Below are 14,344 nucleotides of genomic sequence, written 5' to 3'. Positions count from 1 at the left end.
CGCGATGTTCTTCATGGGGGCTACTTTTCCTCCGCGTACCACATCAACTCTTTGAGTGAGTGAATTTTTGTACAGTCCATTAACGTGGACTTAAGAATACTTTGTAAAATTAAACAAAAGCACACCGTTTACCGAACCGAACATAATAATGTTTTAATTTGTCTTATAAATTGTAACGATGCACATTCGGATATTTAAAATGTTGCTTTTAAAATGTTGACAGGTATAGTTAAATTTTTTGTGACAAGTTGAATAACCAACAGATGACATCCAATGTTTAAAGGGCTCTTAGGACGGTTAAAATTTATTGAAGACAAATCTTGCAGTTAATATACCTATATATACTTGTAAACTCAGACCACCTTGGGTTGGAGGCTTTAAATCATTATTATCGTTCATGTAAGAGTGGCAGACGTACTTTGGGCACATGTGCTCATGTAATGTCTATAGTATGGTTTTTAGCAAACGCGTGGTACGAAAATTTTGACCATCCAGCACAGTTTTTAGGCAGTATTTAATAGATAAAAATGATTTATAATACGCATTCTATATTACCATCTGTACACAATAATTTCGTGTCTTTGACGGTCTCGAAGAGTTGTTCTATTCTGCTACGACGTAGCCAGACTGGCTATGATGTAGCACGCATCTAGCTACGACGTAGCATGCGACTAGCGACGACGTAGTACGCGTCTAGCTACGACGTAGCGCGTGTCTAGCTACGACGTAGCACGCGTCTAGCTACGACGTAGCACGCGTCTAGCTATGACGTAGCACTCGTCTAGCTACGACGTAGCACTCGTCTAGCTACGAAGTAGCACTCGTCTTGCTACGATTTTGTACGAATCTAGCTGCGGTGTCATTACTGTCTGACTGACACTTGAATATAGAATCATTTCATAATTCATCCAGAATCTGGCAATCGATCTATGAGCTTAGTATCTACTTGGCAAAAATATACACTCATCATGCGTTGCGTATGTCCTCATATCTTACTAGGTAACATTTGCCGCGCAAGCAACACGTGAAATTCACTCACAAATTAGCACAGATAGTAATTTCCAACCTTCAAATGTTCGGCATCATCGCCCACCAGCCAGGATCATCTGGCCTGATCGAAGGATTTTCACTTTTCTAATCTTGGTTCAATAACCAGTTAATCCAATAAGATATATAAGAATAAGTTAACCCAATAATAGGGTGTGCCATTGTCAGTTTTAACTGTAAATCGATAAAAAGATCAATTGATTGTGTTAGAAAACTGTGTTGCTCGGCGGATATAGTAGCCCTACAAGAGACCTGGCTATTTCCCTATGACATACCGATATTGGGCACAATCGACCAGGACTTTGCGTACACAGGCACATCAGCGGTGGATCTTTCAACCGGTGTTTTTAAAGGACGACCTTACGGCGGTGTGGCAATATTGTGGCGTAAAAGTGTGTTCAAAGAGGTAACTGTTATTGAGTGCAATAATCCGCGTATCAGTGCAATAAAAGTGTCTTTAGGAGATCGTGCATTCCTTGTGTTTAGTATTTACATGCCGACAAATGGAATAGACAATTTGGAGGAGTTTACGACATGTTTTGGCGAGGTATGTGCGATAGTTGACCATTACTCTATAGAATCTGTGTACTTACTAGGAGATTTTAATGCTCATCCGGGAGAATTGTTCGGTAACGAATTAATTAATTTATGTATGGATCAACAATGGTCCTGTGTGGATATAGATGTACTAGGAAGTGTAGCAAATAATTATACATTTATAAGCGAGGCTCACGGGTGTGTGAGGTGGCTCGATCACTGTGTTACTAGTCAATCTGCCAAACAAACTGTTAAGAATGTATATGTTAATTATGATATGTTTTGGTCAGATCATTTGCCCATAGTCATTGAGTGTGAGTTAAGTGCAATTATATGTAAAAATAACCATTGTAGTATTAATAGAATAAATAAAGCTGTATGGGGCTATAGAACTAAGGAGCAGATAAAAAGTTATACCAAATTGTGCAATAGTAAACTTAAATTAATAGATTTTCCTGTAGAGTTAAGGCAATGTAGTTGTGATATTTGTAATTGTAAGGAACATAGAATATATTTAGATAAACTATATAAGGATATAATAAGGGCAATAACAGACTCAGCTATTATCACCTGTAATACTCAGTCTCATAAGCGTAAGAAAAAGCATGTGATAGGCTGGAATAAGTATGTATGTGAAGCTCACAGGGAAGCTAGAAGTAAATTTTTATACTGGGTTTCTCAAAATAGGCCACAATCTGGTACTGTATATGAGGAAATGTGTGAAAGTCGCAAATTGTTTAAAAAGAGATTAAAGTGGTGTTACAACAATAAAGAACAGTTAAAAATGGAAATAATTTCAGAATGTCGTGCCTCTAAAAACTTTAGTGATTTTTGGAAAGCAACAAATAGTTTAAACCATAAGACTGGCCTTCCAGTGAGTGTGGGGGTGCGAGTGATAGCAGAGATATAGCTGAACTCTTTAGAGAACATTTTACCACCAAGTCTCCTCTGGGGCCGTGTTCTGCAGATCCTGGGTCTAGCGGACCGGTGAATTGTATAACGTGTCTGCTAAACAAGTTCGTCAAATTGTGAGCAGCATGTCTAGGGGCAAGTCGCCGGGTCATGATGGACTCAGTATCGAGCATTTAAAATACGCTGGTGTTCATTTACCACGCGTGCTCGCGATGTTTTATACCTTATGTCTGAATCACTCGTACTTGCCTCCAGATCTTATGAAAACAATCATAGTACCAATTGTTAAAAATAAAACTGGCGATTTGTCCGATAAGAACAACTACCGGCCGATTTCTTTGGCTACGATCGTAGCCAAGGTTTTGGACAGTGTGCTCGACTCAGAACTTGATAAACATCTTAATATCGTCATCATGACGCACAGTTCGGTTTTCGAGCAGGACTTTCCACTGAAAGCGCAATTCTGAGCCTGAAGCACACGGTTCAATATTACACGAAAAGAAATACACCTGTGTATGCATGCTTTCTTGACCTCTCCAAAGCATTCGACCTTGTGTCGTATGACTTGTTATGGGAGAAACTCAGGAAAACTGGCGTGCCTACACAGGTGCAACGTATTTTTCATTTCTGGTACCGAAACCAGAATAATTATGTAAGATGGCCAAACACCTTCTCAGACACGTACAGGTTGGAGTGCGGAGTGAGACAAGGTGGTTTGAGTTCTCCTAAGCTCTTCAACCTGTACGTTAACGAGCTTATAGTTGGGCTCAGCAGCACTCGAGTAGGATGCTGGATCGACAACGTTTGTATGAACAACTTTAGTTACGCGGACGACATGGTGCTGCTGACCCCAACTGTAAATGCTATGAGACAGTTGCTCACAATATGTCAAACATATAGCCTTCAGCATGGTTTAAAATACAACGCTGACAAGAGTGTGTATATGGTCTTCAGGGCCCCTGGTAAGTGTAGATTAAATGTGCCCGCAATAAAGCTAAGTGGCATTGAACTCAAGCGGGTAGAAAAATTTAAATATCTAGGACACTACGTTACTGAGGACCTTGAAGACAACGTTGACATTGAGAGGGAACGGAGGGCACTGGCGGTTAGAAGCAATATGCTGGCCCGCAGGTTTGTGCGTTGTAGTGAACAAGTTAAAGTCACACTGTTTAGAGCCTACTGCCAAACTTTCTACACGTGCAACCTGTGGTTCAGGTATACGCAGAGGACGCTTAGTGCCCTGCGTGTCCAATATAACAACGGATTTAGGATGTTGTTGGGGCTGCCCCGATTTTGCAGTGCTTTCAGTATGTTTGCGGAAGCCAGGGTAGATGGCTTTCATGCCATAGTACGCAAACGCCTCGCGTCGTTACTGAGCAGAGTAAGGAGTAGCACTAACAGCATCCTAAGAGTGATTGCGGAAAAACATGATGCAAATATCCTGCAAGCATTTTTACGTGCTCAAGTGTTGTAAATTTTTTAATGTGTAATTTCTCTTCTTTGTAACCATTTTTAATTGTGTTTTGTCATTGTGTGTATAATTTCTGTATGGACATTTGTTCTGAAATAAATATTTATTATTATTATGTATGTTCTTTACATAATCACGGGACCACAGGGTCCCGGACCTTTGGAAGGCGTACGAGGGGCCGAAGCCAACTCGCAGAGGCCCGTTGAACAATTTTAATCTAAATGTAAGGGGACATCATCCGGCGATTATCCCTGTATGCACTATGGAAGTACACCAAAGGACAATCCCCGGTTGATGCAGGACTATTGTGAGATATGGTAAAAGGAAATGATAGGGATATGGGTGTGGGTGGCTGTGGAATAGTTAACCGGTTAACTATGGGGACTATGGCCCCTGCCCCTGACCAATATTGAAAAATACGGATAAACAGGCAGGGGGTGACTCGCAAACTCAATAGTGGGCCCCCGGAAACGGCCGCTAGCATGTAGCGACAAGGGAAGCAACATCCGTTGAGCTGCTTGAGGAAGGGGAGGCATCCCACGGCTATCAGAGCAATCCCGGAAGTACGGTCAAGACCCCTACCAGCATCTTACTGGGATACGTCCTTCCCCCAAGTGGAGCTGAAGGCAACTCCACTCTTGCGAATCTCCACTCAAACCAGCCGATTAAGGCAAGAGTGAGGTAGGAGAGGCCACTCCGGATAGTCACGAGTACCAACCGGAGTTAAAAAGTAGGGCCTCTCCCGGGAGTCAGGTCCGTGGGGTCGCCACTGCCCAACAGCTCGCCACAAGCTGCCTTGCGGACTTATTATTATTATTATTATTGCACACCCTATTTGTTTTCTAACTTAGTTTGTAGTCTTTATTTGAGCGCGTTACTTTAAACAATTGCATTTTTCATCCTAATCAACCACATTCTCAAAATAAAGTTCTTAAGGTGCGTTTAAGTAAAGTAAGTTCCGCGCTATTTTTCACCCTGTTTAGCTACATAATGTGCGACATGCGAGTCCTTAAAGAACATTTAAAACCTAGAAAAATATTTTTTATGAAGAATTTACAAAATAAGCGGCCAAAACATAGCTTATTTGTATTTTGCTTTCGTTCTGTATTTAAAAAATAATGTGGCAGGTGTGCTTCGATTCAAGGAAACATATTAAGAGTAGATAGAAACATATTAGTAGTATATACTTTGAATTCCAGTCAACTTTTCCTACAAAAATAGCCCTGTAGATTTCTGAATAAACATTTTTTGGGGTAAAAATACCTTGATTACAAAAACATCAATAAATAAAAAAATACTGGTTGGAAGTTATTTTAGTTTTCAGTTGCCAATACATCAGTTATCATTTATGAATACTAATAATGGCAGAAATATCATTCGTTTTAAATTAGCAAGTATTTCCTATGGTTTTGTTTCACTAATTTGGTCAATAGATTGGATTTATTTCGAAAAAAATATATGACACTAAGCGTACAAACTATTTGAAAAACTTCCTTGGGTTTATTAGCTATGTAAAATTATTTACTCCCAAAAACAAATTTTTGATGATAAGTAGAGTGTAAAGAGAAAAGCGAATTTTAAAAACATCTTAATTTGCTAAATTTTGCAAAATGATCTTCCCTACGACGTATACTTGCTCGAACACACTTCCTTATCCCTATGACGTTCACTCTTGGGCTGAATATGCGTTTTATTTCGTCACTATGTTTTGGAGAAGAATTTCGATATTCTGCCAATTCCCTCTGCATAAACAAGGGACTTCATGTAAAAATCAACCAGCGTTCGATTCTGGACACCGCGCTTGCCATGTAGTTGGACCCCCATGCCAATATCTGGGAACCGTATCCAACCATTGCACAGTAGTTTATGTGCTGGATAAACTATCACAATATCCATTATCTCACAAATCCGAAAAAAGCAAACCATTTAAACTAGAAAATTAATTATCCTACTTTTCAATTTAAGAATGAATGTATTGATTGTTTTAACTTTTTCATAAAATCAAGACGATTGTCCAGTACAAATTAATTCTCAGGATTGGATTAGTAGGGCGGTCCACCTCGGAATTTGAGATACCCAGCTGTAATTTTGTATAGCCCAAGAGTACTTGTATAATGACTGCCTGAAACTTGTCTCAAAACCTACATATGGTAGGGTGTAAGCAACTATTAAATTTTAAGGTCAAAAGGTACCAAAAAACGTTTTTTTGCGCTTTTTTGGAAATATCTCATTTCCTATGGGTTTTTGGTATTTGCATTTAATACCAATATTGTAGAATACAAAATTCTCTACAACTTTTGTCTAAACTTTTTTTCAAGTCCATACCGTGCACCGTTTCCGAGATAGAGGGCGGAGACTGCACCTCCTATGGGTTTTGTATTTCAAAAAATATTTTTTTCGTCTAACCTATCCGTGATGGTTGTATATGGATAGGCCATTAAAATACGTCATGGTTCCTAAAACCATTTTTCGTCAAAATCAATTGTTTGAAAGATAGACACTTCCAAAGTGGAAAAATGAGGTCTATCGAATGTGTCCTGCCCTCTAACTTTTAAAATAAGTGAGTAAGAAAACTAAAAAAATATATACTGTAGATTTTAATGGAAACTTTCAAAGAAAATTGGTTTGAACGAGATATCATAATTAGTTTTTAAGAATTGATACATTTAAAAAAAACACATTGTTTGTACACGTGGTGGTGCAGATGAATAATACTTTGCGGCGCTCGTACGCCAAAAACTATTGATTTTATGAAAAAGTTATCAATACATAAATTGTAGGAAATTTTTTCTAGTTTAATTTTGTAGATAAATATTTTTTCGTAAAATGCGTCGGAACGGAGATATTAATAAAAAACCGTTTACAAACAATGTGTGTTGTACAAACAGGGAAGTTTCGGTAGGTTCCTGTTTCTGATGTTATATGTGTTATGTTATATGTTCCACCGTGTCCTCCGGGCGGTCTTCGCAGTGATGACACCCGGGCGTTTCCTCCCGCCCAATCAAAAACAGGATCCTACCGAAACTCCTGTGTCCGGTAAGCACCTGCGTCAGGCGGTAGGTGAGGACGCCATGGCGCTTCTCTAGCCACTCCTCAAACAGGGGACTTACCTCTGCAATGACAGCGAGCCCAGCCCTCGGTTGCGACAGTCGTTGCTGCACAACACACATAGTTTGTACACGTGGTGGTGCAGATGAATAATACTTTGCGGCGCTCGTACGCCAAAAACTATTGATTTTATGAAAAAGTTATCAATACATAAATTGTAGGAATTTTTTCTAGTTTAATTTTGTAAATAAATATTTTTTCGTAAAATGCGTCGGAACGGAGATATTAATAAAAAACCATTTTTAGCCGCCATTTTTTCAATATGGCGGCGCGAGCGGCGGTTGTACGAGGTGGCAAAGTTGAAATTCGAAAAGAGCATACCCAAATCTATAAATTCACCAATTTTCAAAACTCCCGGAAAACTTTCCAGGTAAAACTACCAAATGACTGGACTATAATCTATTCTTGGCTTTTCTCAAGAAACGGTTAATTAAAAACTGTAAAAAAGTTTAAAAATCATAAAAAGTTGGTTTATTCATTACATACATTTAAACATGTTTGTATTAGTTTCTGAGAAAAAAAAGAAGAGGGTTCAAATTGGCTATTAATTTGATTTGAATGTCAGACAAACTCCAATTTATTTCAGTCAGCATTTTGTTAATTACTTACTTGTTAGAAAATGTTAGAAATATTTTATTTTGTTTAACGCCTCAACGCCCTCCTACGCCACTCATTCAAATTACATAAGCCCAGCAGCAAGCTCGTGCCGTTCTTCTTTCACAACTCATCTGCTAGATGCCAGTTACCACGAGATGTTTAATTCATGTGTAATATGTATTATCAAAATTACACCTAAAATATTTTAATTGCCTAAATACGTTTTTGGGTACTTCTATCTGGTCAGGAAAGAGTACGTAGTCAGACGGCTTAGTCGTCCACACTTGACCTTTTTCTAATAATAACCAATAAAAATAAATACAAAAAGGCTTCAAGATCACAAAAAGTGATTCTATCATATTATTGTTTGTTTGTAGAAAAAAATTACAAAAGGTGGGGGTCAAATCTGCTACTGCTGTGGTCTTGTGTCAACTACCAAGACTAGTAACACCTGCCTCTGGTTCAACAGTTTCCAGAGTAGCAACGGACCCCTGAAGGAAGCTGTTGAAATTTGTTATCCTATCAGAGTTGCAGGAAAACTTCGCTTGTGCGATGCAGGTTTTTAACATTTTCTAGCGTTGTAAACAAACTTCAACGAAAAGTTACACAGTATAATGACAAAATACGAAGCCAAAAATCTTTTGGCCACATTTATATTTTCATCCAACTATAGATTGAACTTAAAAATTAGAATTTAAACTTTCAAATTTACTAAATGGAAGTTTACACACGATTGACAAGGACAGAGAAACAACAAGGTGGTCAGCTTCAAAGCGCCATTTTCCCGGAAATATTCCTTAACCACTTATGACCAAAACAACAAATAAATTTATTTTTTTCCCAGTTTTGTCATGACTTTGCAATTTTTCTATCTCAAATGGAACCTTTTTATGCGAAAACGAAAGAAAAAGCAAGTGTCAAATTTAGTGCCACCATTCGAAAGTTCTCTACGTACATTTCTTTTCATCGATGATAGAGCCCAGCTACTTTGTGAAATTTGTTGTTATTATTCTATTTATGCACCCATAGCATATACGAAACAGACATTTCGGAGACACATTTCTTCTTTTTTCAAACTTTAAATACGGCTTGTCAAAACTTTCAATTTGCCATCAAGTATTTTAGGTCTAAACCAGAAGTAAATTTGATTTACTTAGTATGGAGGAGTTTTTATAAGTTGGTATCCCAGCCTCATACCCCCCGTACTAGCTGGTATTTCACGGTCGCGTCAGCCATGTTTTTGTGTGGCATACATTTCATTTATTCAACAAACATGAGTCACGTAAGGAGGACTTCTAGATGTTAATAATTATTATGTTTTCTAGAGTTTATTAAATAAGCCATAGTTATATTAAAAATAAATTTTCACATATTATTTCACTCGGCCGTAAGGAAAAAAAGTAAAGGAAGGCTTTTCAAAGGATACACTAAAATAACTTTTTAGACTGTAATAAAAATATTTGAAATATCAAATTCATGATGGATTCCAAAAATAATAAAACTTACAACTTGCGAGTAGAAGCAGTGAAATGTTCATATAGTGACATCTACCAGAGGGTCGGTGAAGTACGAAGTATTCACCTGTGAATACTTCGTACTACCCTGTAGGGTAAATTAAATCCACAGCGTTTAAACCCTGTGCTGGCCGAGGCACTTCATATGGTGATCGTTGGGGTGCGTTGTAGTCTATGTAGCCTATTTAACTTATAATTCAAACATTTTGATAATAATTATAACAGACTTCAGGAATCTGTTTTGACGTTTAATAATATTGAAGTTTTATTGGCTTTAAATTGCATTGACGTTGAGATTGGTTTCAAGCGTAAGCGCCTTGGTCTGGTAAGCGTGTCTGAGTAGAGTGATCAGACTTGACTTTAGCAACCTAAGTGGTATACCATTCTGCTGCAAGCCATGTAGATAAATAATTTCTGTATAAACAACTTACAGTAGCTACGAATTTGACCAAAACACTTTTGTACGAAAACGCAGAGCAGAGGTGAGTTGGGGTTAGGGTTGTATGGCATTTACAGTCCCTGGCCATATTATTAGACGCACGGTTATTTTTTTTCAATTTGTAATACGTTTAGATGTGTTTACTCAATGTGTCATATATGTATATTTATTAAAACTTTATTATATGTTTTTGATTTGTACTTTTTTATATTTGTAGAACAAAAGTGTTAATTAATTCCCATATCTTTACTACATTACTCACGCGCTTATCTCCGGAAGTACTTGTTCCAATTGAAAAACCTTTTTGTCGGAGATAGTCCATTTGTTAAGGAAGGTTATGAGATATAAAACATTACGCTACGCTCAATGAAAACTTCAAAATAATTACCTACTAAAAAGCGTGGTGCGTCTATTAATGTGGCCAGGAACTGTATGTAAGTACATTATACAATGTGATAGGGGTGAGACTTCTAACCCGTTAAGGCTGAGTTCTACATCTAATTTTATCGACAAAAGTCGGGGGTCGAAGGGGTCGAATCCCCTCCCCCTAAAAGTTATGGCTATTTTAATAGTTTTTTTACTTTTTTTGACATCAAAGGTTGTATGCGTCGTAGAAACAAAAAAAAAACGACAAACGGTAGCTAATAACCTTAGCTAACTAATTCATTACTTTTTTCATATGTATGATAATGTTTTGGTGAGAAAAAAAATCATTTGTGAATAATTTTTACCGAAAAAATCACTATTTTCCAATATTTTCAATTAGGGGTTCAACCCCCTATATTATTTTTTTGTCGATAAAATTAGATGTAGTACTCAGCCTTAACGGGTTAGAAGTCCCACGCCTATCACATTGTATATTTCTGTATACAAGTTATCGATTAACATCTGTTAGGGTTCTGAATGTGTGCGTGCGACGCAAGTGTACCTGTGTGCAGAGCGGATGCTTAATCTCAGGGAAGACATGATGTCGATAGTATCGATAGATTAGAACTGCACAGTTAAATCTTATGTAACGTTCATAATAAGCAAATCATAAAAAAAACATATGCTGTCCATCTCTATGCATATATATTTTTTGAAATAAATCCAGTTTTCTATCGACCAAATTAGTGACACAAAACAAAATTTAATACGAAATTACTTGTTATTTTATAGCGAATGATATTTCTGCCATTATTTTATAAATGATAACTGATGTATTGGCAACTGATTAAAACTAAAACTACTAAAATCCAACCAGTATTTTTTTATTTATTGATTGATGTTTTTGTAATCAATTCGGGGATTTTTTTTACCGAAACCAATAATGTTGGATATCTCAGAAACTAGCCACTTTCCGCCCAAGGACCTCAGGGCTAATTTCGTAGGAAATTAGTTGTGTTATCACCTCCCGAGAGGAATACGTCGAATTCATAGTCAGCCTGTATATAACGGAGGTTAATAAAATTTAGTTTTGTAGATAATTATGAGAAAATTTCGATACTTTATCGATAACACTGCTGCTACACTGTACATCCCTACAATACACGTCTGTGTTGTATAGATGTACTGTGTAAATAAGACTAGTTACATTCGTGCGGGGCAGCGTCCTGGTCCGCGCAAATCTAACCAGTCTCATTACGTACTGCCCGCGATACAGACGTATTTGACAAAATAAATAAATACATTATTGATTATTCTTTGTATTTCAATATTACTAACGAACGAACGAAGTTACTAGTACAACGAAGGTGGGAGATAATACAGGTAAATAATTGAATACACGTTTATGATGAATGAGTGAAATAAGAATAATATTAATAGTTTTATTGGGTGAATGAATGACTCATGAGATATCAGGTGTGGAGAATGAGAGAATGTTTAGTTTGATAGTACAAATGTAAGTGAAGCAAGATAAAGTGTTTGAGAAAGTCAATGATGATGATCCAATTCCAATTGTTTTTTTTTACAGTTTACGCTGTCCGTGACCAAGATGGCTGCCACACTAGCGACGGGTCGGTGTAGCGATTATACTACATGTATGTATACATTTGCTCCTTAACATAAACTTTTTACGAAATTATTTTAAATTTATGTATATTATGCGCCCAAATTTTCTGCAATTCAAATTGAAAGTATGTGAAATAGTGAATATAGGCAACGGACACCTGTTCTATTTTCTTGAATTATATTTATATGAAACAGTTTCGTTTAGTTTAGTTACCCGATTGTTAATATGTTTTGGAAAAAATATTAATTTTATTTTACACCCTTCCTGTCGAGAGATCGATCTGATAGTTGGAAGTTGGTACACATTCTTAATCTTGACTACCATATCCTCGAACAGCGAGTTTAGAAAAAATTAAATATGTGTCTTATTATTGTTTTCAGTTGACATCATGGCGTCGTGGTTGGACGACAACTCGAGACTGCGAACAAACCTGCAGCACCAGATCGAGTGGAATAACAACTTTGTTACGTGTAGCAGCAACTTATTGTAGATTATTTAAAGAGTTTTTTGATTGTCGATACCGCAGATATAATATTATGGCATACTCTAAAAGATATTAATTAAACAATTTGTGACATGTCGCGGCAATTAATTGTAGATTATTTAAACAGTTTCTTGAATGGCTCCTGTGCGCCTTGAATGTAATAATATTTGATGGTGATGGTTTTGCAATAAAATTACTATGACATCATACGTGTAGTATCATTTTCAAACAAAGTCACGCCTTTTATACCCGAAGGGCTAGGCAGATCTCTGCCTTTACCTGTGCATCTGCACATTACACCATGTAATGCCGCTATACAATGTACACTATTCACCATTTGTGTTATAAGTCCTTGATGTAATAGGGGGTGTGCCTATTGCCATATACTGGACATTTCCTGGATCATTGTCCGGCAGTCGCATTTGCGACCACTCAATCAACGAGGAAGTCTATTATAAATTAATAATTAGCAATAATGATTTCATATTCGACTGCTTGGTTGGTGCAGTGCATAGACCAACTGGCTACCGAATGAAAATATATTTTAGTGCGGTTTAAAACTGTCACATACAAACTGAAATGAATATGGTTGTGCTCAGCAATCACATCAGTGGCAAGTCGTATGAAAAACATTATTTGCGGAAACACGCATCAACACAAAGTGATCACATTTGATCAGAGATCAGGCTTTGAGGAAGTTGTTAGTTTGTATGTGTTTGTAGATATCAAGTAAGCGCCAGTAGTTTCAGTAAGTTTGTCATCCCTGTAAGACTCATTAATATAATTATAAAAAAAATCAAATATTATTTCACATGGTCATTGTGCTCATGTATAGGAAGACTGCTCAAAGGATGACTCTAAAAGCACTTATTAGGCTGTAATAAAAATATTTGAAATATCAAAGTCATGATGGATCCCAAAAATAATAAAACTTACAACTTGCGAGTAGAAGTAGTGAAATGTAATATAGTGACATCTACCAGAGGGTCGGTGAAGTACGAAGTATTCACAGGGTAAATTAAATCCACAGCGTTTAAACCCTGTGCTGGCCGAGGCACTTCATATGGTGATCGTTGGGGTGCGTTGTAGTCCTATTTAACTTATAATTTAAACGTTAGATAATCTTTATAACAGACTTCAAAAATCTGTTTTGACATTAAATAGTCAAATAGATTTTATTGGATTGAAATTGCATCGGTATTGAGATTGGTTTCAAGAATAAGCACACCTTTTATAAGTCCGGCAAGCGCGTCGGTGCAGAGTTATCTACACCTGATCTTCCTATATATTATAATAACAAAAAATAAATAAATAAATAAGGCTTCTGGATCATAAAAAGTGATTCTAACATATGTTTGTTTGTTTGTATAAAAAAAGTAGTAAAAGTGGGGGTCAAATCTGCTACTACTGTGGTCTTGTGTCAACTACCAAGACTAGTAACACCTGCCTGGTTCAACAGTTTCCAGAGTAGCAACGGACCCCCGAAGGAAGCTATTGAAATTTGTTATCCTATCAGAGTTGCAGGAAAACTTCGCTTGCGCGATGCAGGTTTTTATGATTTTCTAGCGTCGAAAGAAAACTTCAACGAAAAGTGACACAGTATAATGATAAAATACAAAGTGAAAAATCTTTTGACCACATTTATATTTTCATCCAACAATAGATTGAACATATAAATTTAAATTTAAGCTTTCAACTTTACGAAATGGAATTATACATAAGAGCGACAAGGACGGAGAAATATCAAGGTGGTCAGCTTGAAAGCGCCAATTTCCCCGGAATACTTTTTAAAACAACAAATAGGTCAGCTCAAGAGCGCTTATTTTGAGAAATATTTTAATAAAACTCATCACATAAATCTAATAATATACAATATAATTGAGCTATTTTGACACAAAAGAAAATTAAATATTTTAGCCACCATTTTACAAAAACAAAAATGAAGTGATCGATTTAGTGCCCTTTACCGAGTAACGTAATTACATGCTTTATATACATCTTTGATATCCGTCTCTACAAATAATAACTTTAGTCGTTATTTATGAATTTTATCAAAAACCTTCAATTATCCGTTTTGAGCGGCTAATTGAAGGTTTTTTGTCTCTAAGACCATTTCATTTACACATTATTGGGGAGTTTTAGCAAAATGGTAACCCAGTCTGTTACCCCACACTAGCAAGGATATCACAGTCAGCCATCTTGTTGAGTGGCACAGATGTTTTATACAACAGACTTGACTTAC

General features: G+C 36.8%; 1 protein-coding gene and 1 long non-coding RNA gene across 2 annotated transcripts in view; one reads left to right on the top strand and one right to left on the bottom strand.

The window, feature by feature from the left end:
* The window catches only part of LOC118274597 (uncharacterized), a 92,765-nt gene that overhangs the window by 30,049 nt on the left and 48,372 nt on the right, over positions 1-14,344 (bottom strand). The window lies entirely within an intron of this gene.
* Positions 10,550-12,309, top strand: LOC118275216 (uncharacterized). The gene is made up of 3 exons (XR_004783557.2): positions 10,550-11,374; positions 11,580-11,646; positions 11,999-12,309. It is a non-coding gene; the product is annotated as an uncharacterized LOC118275216 (long non-coding RNA).

Source organism: Spodoptera frugiperda, chromosome 25 (genome assembly GCF_023101765.2).
Source record: "Spodoptera frugiperda isolate SF20-4 chromosome 25, AGI-APGP_CSIRO_Sfru_2.0, whole genome shotgun sequence".
Taxonomy (NCBI): domain Eukaryota; kingdom Metazoa; phylum Arthropoda; class Insecta; order Lepidoptera; family Noctuidae; genus Spodoptera; species Spodoptera frugiperda.
The sequence above is the reverse complement of the archived record's forward strand: the minus strand, read 5'-3'. Positions and strand labels throughout refer to the sequence as shown.